Here is a 12,335-nt window from a genome sequence, read left to right on the forward strand (position 1 = left end):
CAAAGTAGTGGTGTGCCCGAACTGGTCCGGCGGCCATTCCAAAGAATGGCCGAACTGCCGGACCGGTCCGGCCCTGCCTGGTCCGGGTCCGGGTGGGGGGTATGCCCTTAAGGGCGGGAGGGCTTGCTTAGCCCTCCCGCCTCCTTGCCCCCGCCAGCGCCCGTATTTTCTAGTATAGGGGCGCTGGAAACCAGCCGCCCCCCCCGCTGCCGCCGCCGCCGCGGCGAAAGAACTCCCAATGCCAGCCCTCCCTCCCTCCCAGCTAGCTGCCCGCCCGCCCGCCCGCTCACCGTTCACCGGATAGGAAATGAGAGGAGCTCCGGCACAGAGCTCCTCTCGTTTGGAAGGCCTCCGGCAGAATGGTGTTTTGCGCGCGTGCGCATGCGCGCACCGCAAAGCACGCCGTTCGCCGGAGGCCCGGTCTACCCGCCGGGAAAGGGCCGGGTAGACCAGGCCTCCGATCGCTGGGTAGACCGGGCCTCCGGGCCTCCGGCGATCTCTTCCAAACGAGAGGAGCTCTGTGCCGGAGCTCCTCTCATTTCCTATCCGGTGAACGGTGAGCGGGCGGGCGGGCGGGCAGCTAGCTGGGAGGGAGGGAGGGCTGGCATTGGGAGTTATTTTGCGGCGGCGGCGGGGGGGGGGCGGCTGGTTTCCAGTGCCCCTATACTAGAAAATACGGGCACTGGCGGGGGCAAGGAGGCGGGAGGGCTAAGCAAGCCCTCCCCGCCCTAAAAACAAGGCCCCCCTTCGGTGCCGGTCCGGACTTCTCCGGACCGTGCACATCACTACTGCAAAGAGCTGCTTTTCTCCCCGCCTCTCAGCTGATAGGTGGGTGGGTGGGGCTTCCAGGGAGTCCTCCGTGTAGGCCTCAGTGAAGCCTGAACTGGAGTAGGTTTGCAGGGAGGCCCCAAGCAAGGAAGGAAGGAGGCAGGCAGGCAGAGTGCCCCCCACAGCTCTCTGCAGCAGACCCTCTGCCCAGCCCAGCATTTTCCAGGTAGAATGTGAACTCCTTTTTGTGGTTACCCCCGTATATAGGGATCTGCTTGCCATAGGGCTTTGATATGGAGGGGGGAGAAACTGAGAAGTCTCTGAATATTTAATTTAAAACAGCTTGGAAAATTTGCTGGCTTTAGAAAAAACTATCTAAAAAATCCTATAAGTGGCTTGTTTCATGGCAGAAAATTATAAAAACTTCTGGAACAAACAATATTATATTTATTTATTTATTCATTCATTCATTCATTTATAAATGCACTTATGCTCAAGTTGTTTTGCAACCCAGAAGGTCTGAGTGAGAACTGTGAAGCATGTGTGGTGCTTTTATTTTATTTTATTTTTCTTGTATGTGAACTGCTCCCCAATAACTCGCAGGGACTTCAGGATCAATCTGGCCAACATGTGAATGCAGCACCTCCATTCCAGAGGAGATGTGTGTTAAAGGGCTTTAAAAGCCTCCTGTGAAAAACCTCCTGCAATCAAACTTTACTGAATTTGTTCAAAATTCTGAGAAAACATACATAGGCTCACACTGCATGGTTGAAAGTCTCCTTTGCTAATCTGCAGTGAGGGTCCCATTTAATAATTAGTGTTTCTAGTGTGTTCTAGGAATTAAAAGTAGCACAAATATATAGTACTCAATGTATATCACTATGTATTGTGAAGTGTGTGTGTATTCAGTGAAATGTATTTCTAGGCAGCATACTTATTTTGAAATATCAGACTTAAATCCTTGGGGGCCTGGGGTGTGTGGAGGCCCTGGACTTTGAAGGGGGGGGGGGCATTTTAAAATCTGGTCTCTGGGCCCACTCCAACCTTGCTACACCCCTGATTCGACTGTGTTTCAGACAAAATGCTTTCTTCGGAAAAGCACTGCAATTGAAATTGACTTCTCTGACTCTCTCCACTCCAGCTGAGGCACTGAGTGATTAGCAGAAGATAAGATATGCAAAAACTGTTGAGCATGAATAGTTTAGTTAAGTGTTGTATTCAGTGTGATTGAAATGCAAACTGACCTTGCAAAGGGATTTGGAAGACAGCATTTTGAGACAGAAATACCCAAATATCTTTGGGAGTTCAATGCAATTCCAAAGCTCTTGCTAAAAGCCATCGTATAAATTGCGTGGAGAAGCTTTTTGAGAAGCTGGTTAGGAAAGTTCTGAAATTACACAGGTGTTTCTTTCCAAAGGTTTAGAAAGAATCTCTTGACTTGTTCAGGGGTCTTTTGAAGAGCTATTTTGTTTTTCTTCTGATTTTTATGAGTTATAATGGTGTCTAAGTTTTGATGCCCAAGTTGAGCAGTCTAATGTAATTTAGGCCACAACGTTATTTGGTGGGACATGATGTCTAAGCCAGGGGTTCACAACTTTTGCCATTGCAGGGACAGGCCATCCACATGGGACTACAGGAGACAAAAGGAGGGGGGTGGGGAACACACCTGTCAGTCTATTGATATCCCCAGGAATCTTAGTTGTGTCTCTCTTCCTTGTAACCATGATCCATGGTTTTGCACTTTTGTAAATGCAGTGATGATAAATCTCAAAAATTCTGAACAGTAGGCTGATTTGTTTGGGCTATGGCTCACTCCAGTTCAGTTAAATGAACATTTGAAGCTGTTCCATAGTACCAAGGCAGTTTTATTTTTATTTTTTTTACATTTCATTTCCTGCTCTTCCTCCAAGGAGCCCAGAGCAGTGTACTACATACTTAGGTTTCTCCTCACAACAACCCTGTGACATAGGTTAGGCTGAGAGAAGTGGCTGGCCCAGAGTCACCCAGCTAGTATCATGGCTGAATGGGGATTTGAACCCGGGTCTCCCCAGTCCTAGTGCAGCACTCTAACCACTACACCACGCTGGCTCATTGGTCATTCTCTTCACTCTTTCAACTTGTTTATGTGGGGCTTCAGGGGCAAAACAGTGGGTTGGGTGGCATTGCCCCAAGGGTGGTGCACCCAGATTACAAATAGGGCAAAGGGCTGATTTCTTAGGAATTTTTGAGGTTTAAGATTTTTTTCCCCATAGATACTAATGGAGGTTTCAGCAGCCCCATAACTCCACCTGGGGGGCACTGGGATGGCCCGAAGCGAGTGGTGGTGTAGTGCACAGTGGGTGCCAACCACCACCACCCTGGATTGCTAACCCATTGGGGTACTGGGCTTTGTTGTTTCTGAGGTGTTGAGTTTAGATTCCCTTATAGCAAATGAGATTTTTAATGAAAAACCATGAATCCACTCTCATATGCTACCAGAGAATCTACTCTCAGAACACCTCTAGGACAACAAACCCTGTACTTCATGGGTTGGCAACCCATGTGGTTGGTTGGCACCCTACGTGCACTACACCGCCACTTGCTCTGGGCCACCCCAGTTCCCCTCAAGTGGAGTTATGGGACTGCAGAAACCTCCATTATACCCTACAAGGAAAATCTGAAAGACACGTAACTTCATTAATTCTTTAAAAATCAGCCCTTTGAAAAATTCCTCTGAAAAAATTGTGATAGCTTCCTTGCACCAACTGGGCACTACCACCAACCACACTCCACTCTGGGTCACCCTTTCCCCCCACCCCGCATGAAGCTATACTTTTCCTGAAACCAACCGCATACCCTATGGAGAAAATCTGAAAGACATGTAAACTTCAAAAATTAACCAAAATTCAGCAGTTTGCCCAATTCCTTTGAAATTTTTGTGGTAGCTTCCACTCATTGGGCACTATAGCCCCCACCTACTCTTTTGACCACATGACCCATTTTAAAATCTGAATTAATTCAGATTCAGATTCGGATTAATTCGGTTACAAAACAAAACTGGGGTGATTCGGAAGGCTTAATTTCAGACAAAATACAAAATGGGGTTGATTCGGATTTGGTACAAATCAAAACAGAAAAAATACAAAATGCACAACCCTACTTCACACAAAAGCCCACTAAGAGAGTTAGTGGGCTTCTGCAAGTTGCCAAACTAGACAAGACACCATATATTGTGTTATCATTTCTTTCTGATGGCTTTTGTTTGACTGACAAGTGTCTACTAGTGAAGTGAGAGGAGCTGTACACCTTATTAGATCAGTGGCAGGAGAAGAAATTGTTAACCGTTGGGCCATTTTTCCCATTGGGGAGGGGTCCGAGCTGCTTGTCCACCCATGAGGGAAAAGGTACAGGATCCTGAAGAATGTGCTAGAAGGGCATGATGGGGCACATGATTTGACCAGGGCTCCAGGCTAGTCAGCAGAAACTTACTTTTGCATATTTTTTGAGCTAGATAAATAATTGGGGCTTTTCAACAGTATGTATTTGATTTATATACTGCCCTTCCTAAACTGGCTCAGGGCGGTTTACATTTAAAAAAAACCACACATAATAAAAGAGTTTTTAAAAAATTAAAAAAAACATTTTAAACCAGATTAAAATTAAAACTAGATAATATCATTAGAAAGATGGGCAGTGGCCAGGAGTGCTTTTTATCAGCTTCGGCTGATGACGTCAGCTACGTCCATTTCTGGAGGTAAATTACCTTAAAACAGTGGTGTTTATGTTGGTAACCTCCAGCGTATTACAGTAATGCATTCTATGTGGGGCTGCCTTTGTTTGTAGTCCAGAAACTACAGTTCGTACAAATCAGACTGGTCTCTGGGACAACTTGATATAACACTATCCTCCCCCAGCCAGGTCTCAGTTACACAAGCCAGGTCGGCTTCTTCATCCACAATCAAGTTGTGGATGATTTTAATCTAATTTTGAACAGATCTGGCATTACAAAGGGGCATGTTTAGGTTCAGTGGGGAGTTGGAACTACTCCCTGAGGCCTGAGAGCTGACAGGGCATCCAGAAGTGGAAACAGTAATTAAGTTGCTGGACGCCCTTCTCCTGTAACAGCATGCTGGCCTGCCAATGCCCAATCCTCTATTCCCCACCACTACTGAAATAGCCACCCCAATCTCATCAAACACACCCTCACACCATCCTTAACAAGAGAGCCAAGACACACCTGTATGAGCAACCTGGCACAAAAAACTAAAACAACAAAAAACTAAAAATCTGGAGGACCTTAAGCATAACTTTCCTTCAGTCCCACACCAAAGGTCAGCCCTGGCTTTGGCAGGCACAGGCAGCTACAGCAGCAGTTGCACCTCAGGCTTCCCTCAAGCCAAACTCCCCAGGTGCCACCTCTCACGGGGACTCTCGAGCGGAGCTGATGAAACTGGCCCTCACACAGCTGCAGCTCATCAGGGCAATCAGGGCTGTGACGCAAGCTGATTAAAGATCATTCTCCAAGCAACAGCTTTATTTAATTGTTTCAGAAGGAAAACAATTCTGCAAAGATGACATGTTTGAGTTACAATCCTAGAAGTTAGATGTCTAGTTCAGGGGCTATCTTTGAATAATATGCAAATATACTTGAAGAATTTTCCAATTTATTTGTTTGTTTGTTTATTATTCCAATTTATGTATTTATTAAAAGCAGCTTCAGGTGAGAAGAAAGCAAAACAGAGAAGCAGTGGGTGCGGTGGGGGTGCTTAAACTTTTCCCCATGCTACCATTTCTTCACATGATGCATGTGTGTTTATGGGCTACACAGACATGGATTTTCTTGTATGAGGCTTAGTATATGTGGCAAGTTCCTGAAAAATGAACAAAGACAATAGAAAAAGACAATGCACATCCCACTGGTAATCAAACAAGCATATAGTTTCAGACACCCCTTGTGACTAAGCTCCAGGTTCACTTAGAGGATCCCAAGACCATTTTTCTACCCCAGGATTTTCAGGATTTTCATTCTCCACATGAACATGGCTGTTCTGATATTTAAACCAAATGTAGAATAATGCCTTTAATTCCTTGCTTCAAGAGAGCATATTTATTATTTTCAACATCTGTAGCTATGAAGAGATTAAAAAATGCTGATCATAATTTAAGAACAATTAAAAAAAATATATAGGATGTATTTCTCTCTCATTGCTTTTCCATCCTTAGCCCTTCAAGCTAAAAGCATAAAGTGTAGCCCATATGTTCCCTAGCATTTACTCCTGAGGAACATTGACCACCGAAGTCAGCAAGCATTCATCATGAGCTCTGGGCTACTATCCTTGGCTATGGCCTCAGGCAGAGCTGGGGGCTAAGAACATTTGCAGCAGGGGAAGAGGAGAGAGAGAGAAATTAGCACAAATAAAAATGTGCTGGGAAACTTAGTAGAATATTATGTTTTGTCTTCTCTCTCTCTCTCTCTCTCTCTCTCTCTCTCTCTATATATATATATATATCTCCTGCATCTTCTGCTTGTCCTCTTATGACTGATAGTCAGTTTTGCGGCCTACCAATATGCTAATTATCAGAACTCTGTAGTGACCTACTTAGCTGCTCACATTCCTGCCAGAGCTCCCCATAACATGTCAAATTGAATCCAAGCTGAGAAGTGCAAGCCCTGTCTACCTCAACACACTTAGCACAAAGGTTGGAAAGGGGGGGAAGGAGACAAAAGGAAGAAAAGCTAGGTCAAGTTCACTTGTTAATTCTGGGCTTTTGTGACATAAAAACATGTTTGCCACAATGTAGTGCCATAAGGCCTAACATGATTTCTCATGTAAAGGGATTCACACAGTAAGTGGAAGGCACTTTCTCGTACTGTTTTTTCCCCATATACCTGAGAGATCTAGACACGGACTTCATTAAACTATTCATTATTTTCACTCCTACCCTGCGTTCAATGCAAGGCACTGAACATTGTTTTCAATTAAATCCCACGGAAATGAATGTAGATTGAGCATAAGTAATGTTTGGTGAATTGTGCCTTAAATATTCTAAAGACTTTTAATTCATCCCGTAATTAGTTTTCCAGTATTTAGTTTTCTTATTTATCTGAAGAAAGAGCAGATTTCTTTGGGATACTAACAGGATGTATTTCTCAGTTAAATGTGGTCCCTACTAGAGATGATGGTGAAAGTTCTCATACCCAGGCTTTGATATGTAATTTAAGGACTTGCAATGCTCACCTGAAATAAAAGGCAAGCATTAGAAGCCTCTGAATTCTTCTCCAGCTCAGATTACAATATGGGTCACATTAAATTTATTTCTCAAAGGCCACCTGCAAAGGCATCTGCAGGATTGGTGGGGTTGGGTGGGGTAGTATATACAAATGTATGTATGTATGTAAGTATGTACACCTATATGTATATGCAAAGATATGGCCATGAATACAGGGTGCAATGCCCCCATGGACACCCATGGGCCAGGTTTTGGGTCCTGGAACATTGCCTATTCAGCACTCCAGGAGCCGGGTCTCATGATCAGTGAGACCTGGTTTGTGCAGCAGAGCGGGGAGAGCGAGCTAAGCCCACTCTCCCCGCACATGAGCAAGTGGGGGCCTTGGATGGCTGGATCGGCTGCCCACACGATTGCTGGCTCCATGACGGAGCCAGAGTGGGCTGGGGGGAGCAGGGGTCGACCGGCCCCCAGAAGCTCCAGCATGCCCTGCGCGAGCTCACAGGGCATTCTGGCAAGACCCCCAGAGCTGGGAGGTGGCTTTTCGCCTCCCCTCCGGGGGTCTCCTCATGAGTAGCCACAGCACGGAGCCACACCGTGGCTACTCACAATTTTAAAAATGGGTTTGTGGAGCGCTCACTCTGCAAACTCGGTTTTAGGGGAGGGGTACTTGAGCGGGTTACCCGCTCTAGAACCACCGGGCTCTCAGCCGAGCCCGGTGGTTCTCACGATTGCAGAAAATCAGGCTAGCAGAGGCTAGCCCGATTTTCTGCAATCGTGAGAATAGCCTCCAGGTATTAGAGAGGGGATGAGGGAGATACATTCCTTACCTCTGCCCATGGCCAGAGTTGCTGTCATGCTGCTACTGTCATCAGCCTAACCAGGTAAGTGTGGTTTAAAGATAAGGAGGAAGAGGTTTGGGGATCAGAGCTGGGTGGGGAGTTCTGAATTCAAATTTGATTTGCAAGTAAGGTGAGTTGGACATGAAGGGTGTCTGATTGGTTGTAAAATGCTCTTCCTTCTGTTTAGCTCTGCAGACTTCTCTCACAGGACAACAGACAGTTGCAATGTTGCTGTAAATTTTTAAAAATATGACAATGTCAGCATGCAGGTCATTGAGCAGAAAAGAATATATTGAAGGAACCTGCCATTGTCTTTATACTGGGAGCAATATTCCATCATTTTATGTAACATCGTTTGATCTAGTCAAACTAAAGTTCATCTGCAAGGTACATTGAGCTGTATGGTTGGCAGACTACCAATATCTTTAGGGAAATGCAGTTTAGCTAGATTGCCAAGTTCCTGTTCCATTAGATATTGGACACAATGCTAAGCCTGAGGATATGATTTCACACACTACTGGTATGTTACCCAATGCTCTTGCTAAGGATGTGCTCCAGCAAGTTTTCTTTTTGGATGAATAAATATTACAAGTGAGATCCCACATGTCACAAATACCCTCAGTCGAAAGTCCTGCCAGGTTAAAAAGACTGATTTTCAATAACATTTTAAATGCCCTTTCAATACTGTAGTAGCCTTATATATTACTATAGGTCAATGGAATTCAAATTTGTACCGACAGGGAGCTTTTCCATATCAATCAGGAACATAGACGCTGCCTTATATTGTGTCAGACCATTGGTCCATCCAACTCAGTACTGTGACTGGCAGCAGCTCTCCAAAGTTTCAGGCAAGAATCTTTCCCAGCTGTCCTGGAGATACTGAGGTTTGAACCTAGGATCTTCTTCATGCATAGGAACAAAGGAAACTGCCCTATACTGTGTTGGACCATTGGTCCATGTAGCTCAGTATTGCCTACCCAGTAGTGATGTGTTTGAAGCATTTCAGCACCTCTATTTTGAGGCATCGGAACGGTTCAAGCTGCCCCAGCCGAATCGCTTCAGCAGGGGCAAGCTGGTCACTTTAACAGAAGGCAGGCAGGTTGTAACTGCCCCTCTATTGCTTCTCCACTGCCCCCCACTGCCCCAGCACAGTGCTGTTTGTATTAAGCAGCCGGGCTGTCTGTCTGAAAAAGCCATGCTGCTCCAGCTGCATCAGTTCCCTCTTCCCAGCAGCCTTTGGACAGCATTGGGAAAGAAATGGCATCTGAGCATGTGCAGATTCCATCTTGAGTGGCCTGCAATACCATACAGACTACTCAAGATGGTGTCCACACATGCTCAGACACCATTTCCTTCCTGATGCTGCCCAAAGGCTGCTGGGAACAGAGAACTGATGCAGCCAGAGCAGCATGTCTTTTTCAAACAGACCGCCCCGCTGCTAAATACAAACAGCACCATGCTGGAGTGGCGGGGGGCAGCAGACGAGCAATGGAGGGACAAGACCTGCCTTCCTCCTGTTAAAGTGACCAGCTCACCCCCGCCAAAGCGATTTGGCTGGGGCAACATGAAGCATTTCGGTGCCTCGAAATAGAGGTGCCAAAATTATTCAAGCACATTCCTATCAGCCACTAATGAGTTGCAGAGATACCCTCTGCAGATTTTTCCTGACCAAAGGGCTGACTCAAATCGGACGGAATTTGTCCAGGTCCTTCTGAAATTGCCTGAGTCTACATGAGTTTGCCAGAACTCTGATTTCGGGAATTTCAGTCATTTTCCTTTAGCTGGTGATTAAGCTACACATTTACAAAACAGCCCTATTTTCATCTTGTAGTTCTCCAACTTGTTCTTCAATTATACAACAGAATAACTCCAGTAAAATGTGCTACACGGAAAAGAGAAGCAATTTATACACACTTCAGTTTGAAGGATCATTGGCAGAAAATATATTTTTCATGTCTCCTCTGAAGCACAGTAAATTCAAGTAAATTGTTAATAGCAATATTGGGTACTGTCACTGAAATAGTTCACTTTGACATTAATTTGTGCAATATATTAATAAAAAAAACTAATTTCAGGGACCAATGACATTTTAAAAAGCAAACTGGTTGACATACTGTGCAACAGTAGTCAGCCTAGTAATGTTGCGTTTGCACAATTTGTGTTGGATGTGCATACACAAAATTTGCACAAATTGTGTTGCACTGTTGGAGATAATGGGCTTTCTCTTATGCAACACAATTTCTGCAAAATTTGCGTTAACGCAACTTGTACAGATGATAATGTCTTCAGACCACTGTCCTTCCTGACCCATTCCAATTCTTATGTTTCACCTAAGGTGCCAGGAATGCCACATCAATGATAATGATTGCATTCCCATATCTGTAAACCCAGGCAGGGATACAATGGGAGTATCATGCGGGGAGAGAAAGAAGGGGTTCAGGCTAGTCTGCTCTCGACAATTATACATGGCTATCGAGCTGAATTCAGTCACAGGTTGTACAGGTCTGCTGTGTATTCTCCAGTTTCAGATACCAAATGTAGATTCCACTCATATAATCCTTCCAGTGCAACTTCTGTCCACTGTTTCTCTGCAGAAACAATTGGAACCCTGTAACTACCATTGCAGCCTTTCACTGCAGAAACAATCGGCAATTTTATTTTCATAGCTAATTGATTCCCTTCTCGAGAAACCCGATCCAAAACTGTTGATGTAGTGAGTCTTTTCCGCTGCTGACTGCTATGATCCTAACCATATGTCCACTCCTCTGTAGTTAAAGGCAAACACCCAGCTGACGACAAAATGATAAATGCAAGTGAAAAACAATACAACACTCAGATGAAAGGGCTGTGGTTACTAGCCTGATTACTATGGTAGAGCATCAATTATATGCTAGTAACTTTTAATAGTCTATACTTTTTAGAACAAATATTTCACGCTGTAATCAGATCTCTGTGCTACCATAGTACTTGTACAATTTCATATGTGATTTGGCTAACAAGTATTTGAAATTGAAACATTTTTTATTAGGGTCTATGGAATATCTTTGAACCTCTTTTTTTCTAGGCATGTAAGATACAAAGCTATTTCTCTCCCTAAACATGCTCAAATACTGTGGGATTTTTCAGAAATTGCTTTGCGACCTATCAGCTGAGAGCATGTATAGACTGAAACATGGTATGTCTGGTAAATTGAGTACAAAAGGAAGAAATATAAATTAATTAAGGATCTAAAATGAATCATCATTTCCATAATTATCCTAAATTTTAATTATAATGGTCAAAATGTGAGAGTACCCATTTTTCAATCCCTTTAAAATAAGGTACATTTTGTGATATATTTCTCATTCCGAGGAAAAAGAAAGGCCCCTTTGTAAAAGGCCACTGAGTTAATGCGTTGGATCTTTTCCACTGAGAAAATTATGCTTTTCTCCGTGATAAATCAGTGACTCAATTAAGAGGAGCTCCTACGTACAGGAGTAGCTGCAGAAACTACAGTCTTTTTACTTAGGTTGGTAAAATTATGGAAGAAAAGAGCATTTATTATGTATTACAATGCTTCATTTATTTAAATATATTACTTCCATTAGGTGTAAAAGTCTTCCAGATAATTGTTGAGGTGATTCCTGGTCTTGGATGAAAGCATGGATGGAAAAGCAGTGGTAACATGCCATGTGTCAGTCAAATGGACAACCTTCTCCTCTGTACAACCTTCAGGTTTTGAAGATAATCTAAAATGATGCTGCAACATTCCATGGTTTTTATTTAAAAGAGTAATTATTAATATTTGAAGAAATACTCTTCAGAAAGCAGGTAAGAAGCAAATGCTGTTCCAAATGCTGTTTTGGCATATAAAGATTCAAGAATGTGACATCTCGTATAGATCCAAGGATTGGGAGAATCTAGTTCCTCTTGGAATGGTTCATCCAGGCAAGGCAGAAGGTAAAAGTTTGCTAGAAATCATAAGATTCTGTAGGATGTTTGCAACTCCATTATGAGCACCTTTTCTCTAAGAGCAAACCAGTTATTTTTTTATTCCCAATACACAAAGAGCCTGATCAGATTGATCGATCTTCACACAATCATATGAGGGTCACGGCAGAAATGCTTCTTTGTGTCCTTTAATTGTGCGCGAGGGATGTTTTTCTAAGTCACCCCTCTAAACATGCTACAAACCCTGTTTATACAGGGTTTTGTAGTGCATCTAGAGGGGTGATTAGGATTAACATCCCTCACATGCAATTAGAGGATGTATTGGGACTGTGTTAGCCCAGCCACCAGTGATGTCGGGGTGGGCACATTCTCACATTGGCACTGACATGATTGCATGAGGAAGCCGGTGTTTGTCTGAACAGGCTCACTATCCAAGTACAAAATGTTGTGTTAGAAGTGAGTCAGAGGTATTTCTGAATTTGGGGTGGTGGGTCAGGGGTGGGGGACAAAGGCTGGGAAATGATTTGATTTTCCAGTCTAACGGGTTGCTCATATATACTTTTTGGTGTGCTTTTCTGGCAAGTATAT

General features: G+C 44.0%; 1 long non-coding RNA gene across 1 annotated transcript; it reads left to right on the top strand.

Annotated features, from left to right (window-relative positions):
- The first annotated feature begins 905 nt into the window (after positions 1 to 905).
- Positions 906 to 11,843, top strand: LOC128337632 (uncharacterized). Its single transcript, XR_008312347.1, has 3 exons — positions 906 to 994; positions 8,005 to 8,204; positions 11,405 to 11,843. It is a non-coding gene; the product is annotated as an uncharacterized LOC128337632 (long non-coding RNA).
- Positions 11,844 to 12,335: the final 492 nt, after the last annotated feature.

This window comes from Hemicordylus capensis, chromosome 1 (assembly GCF_027244095.1).
Source record: "Hemicordylus capensis ecotype Gifberg chromosome 1, rHemCap1.1.pri, whole genome shotgun sequence".
In the NCBI taxonomy this organism is placed as follows: domain Eukaryota; kingdom Metazoa; phylum Chordata; class Lepidosauria; order Squamata; family Cordylidae; genus Hemicordylus; species Hemicordylus capensis.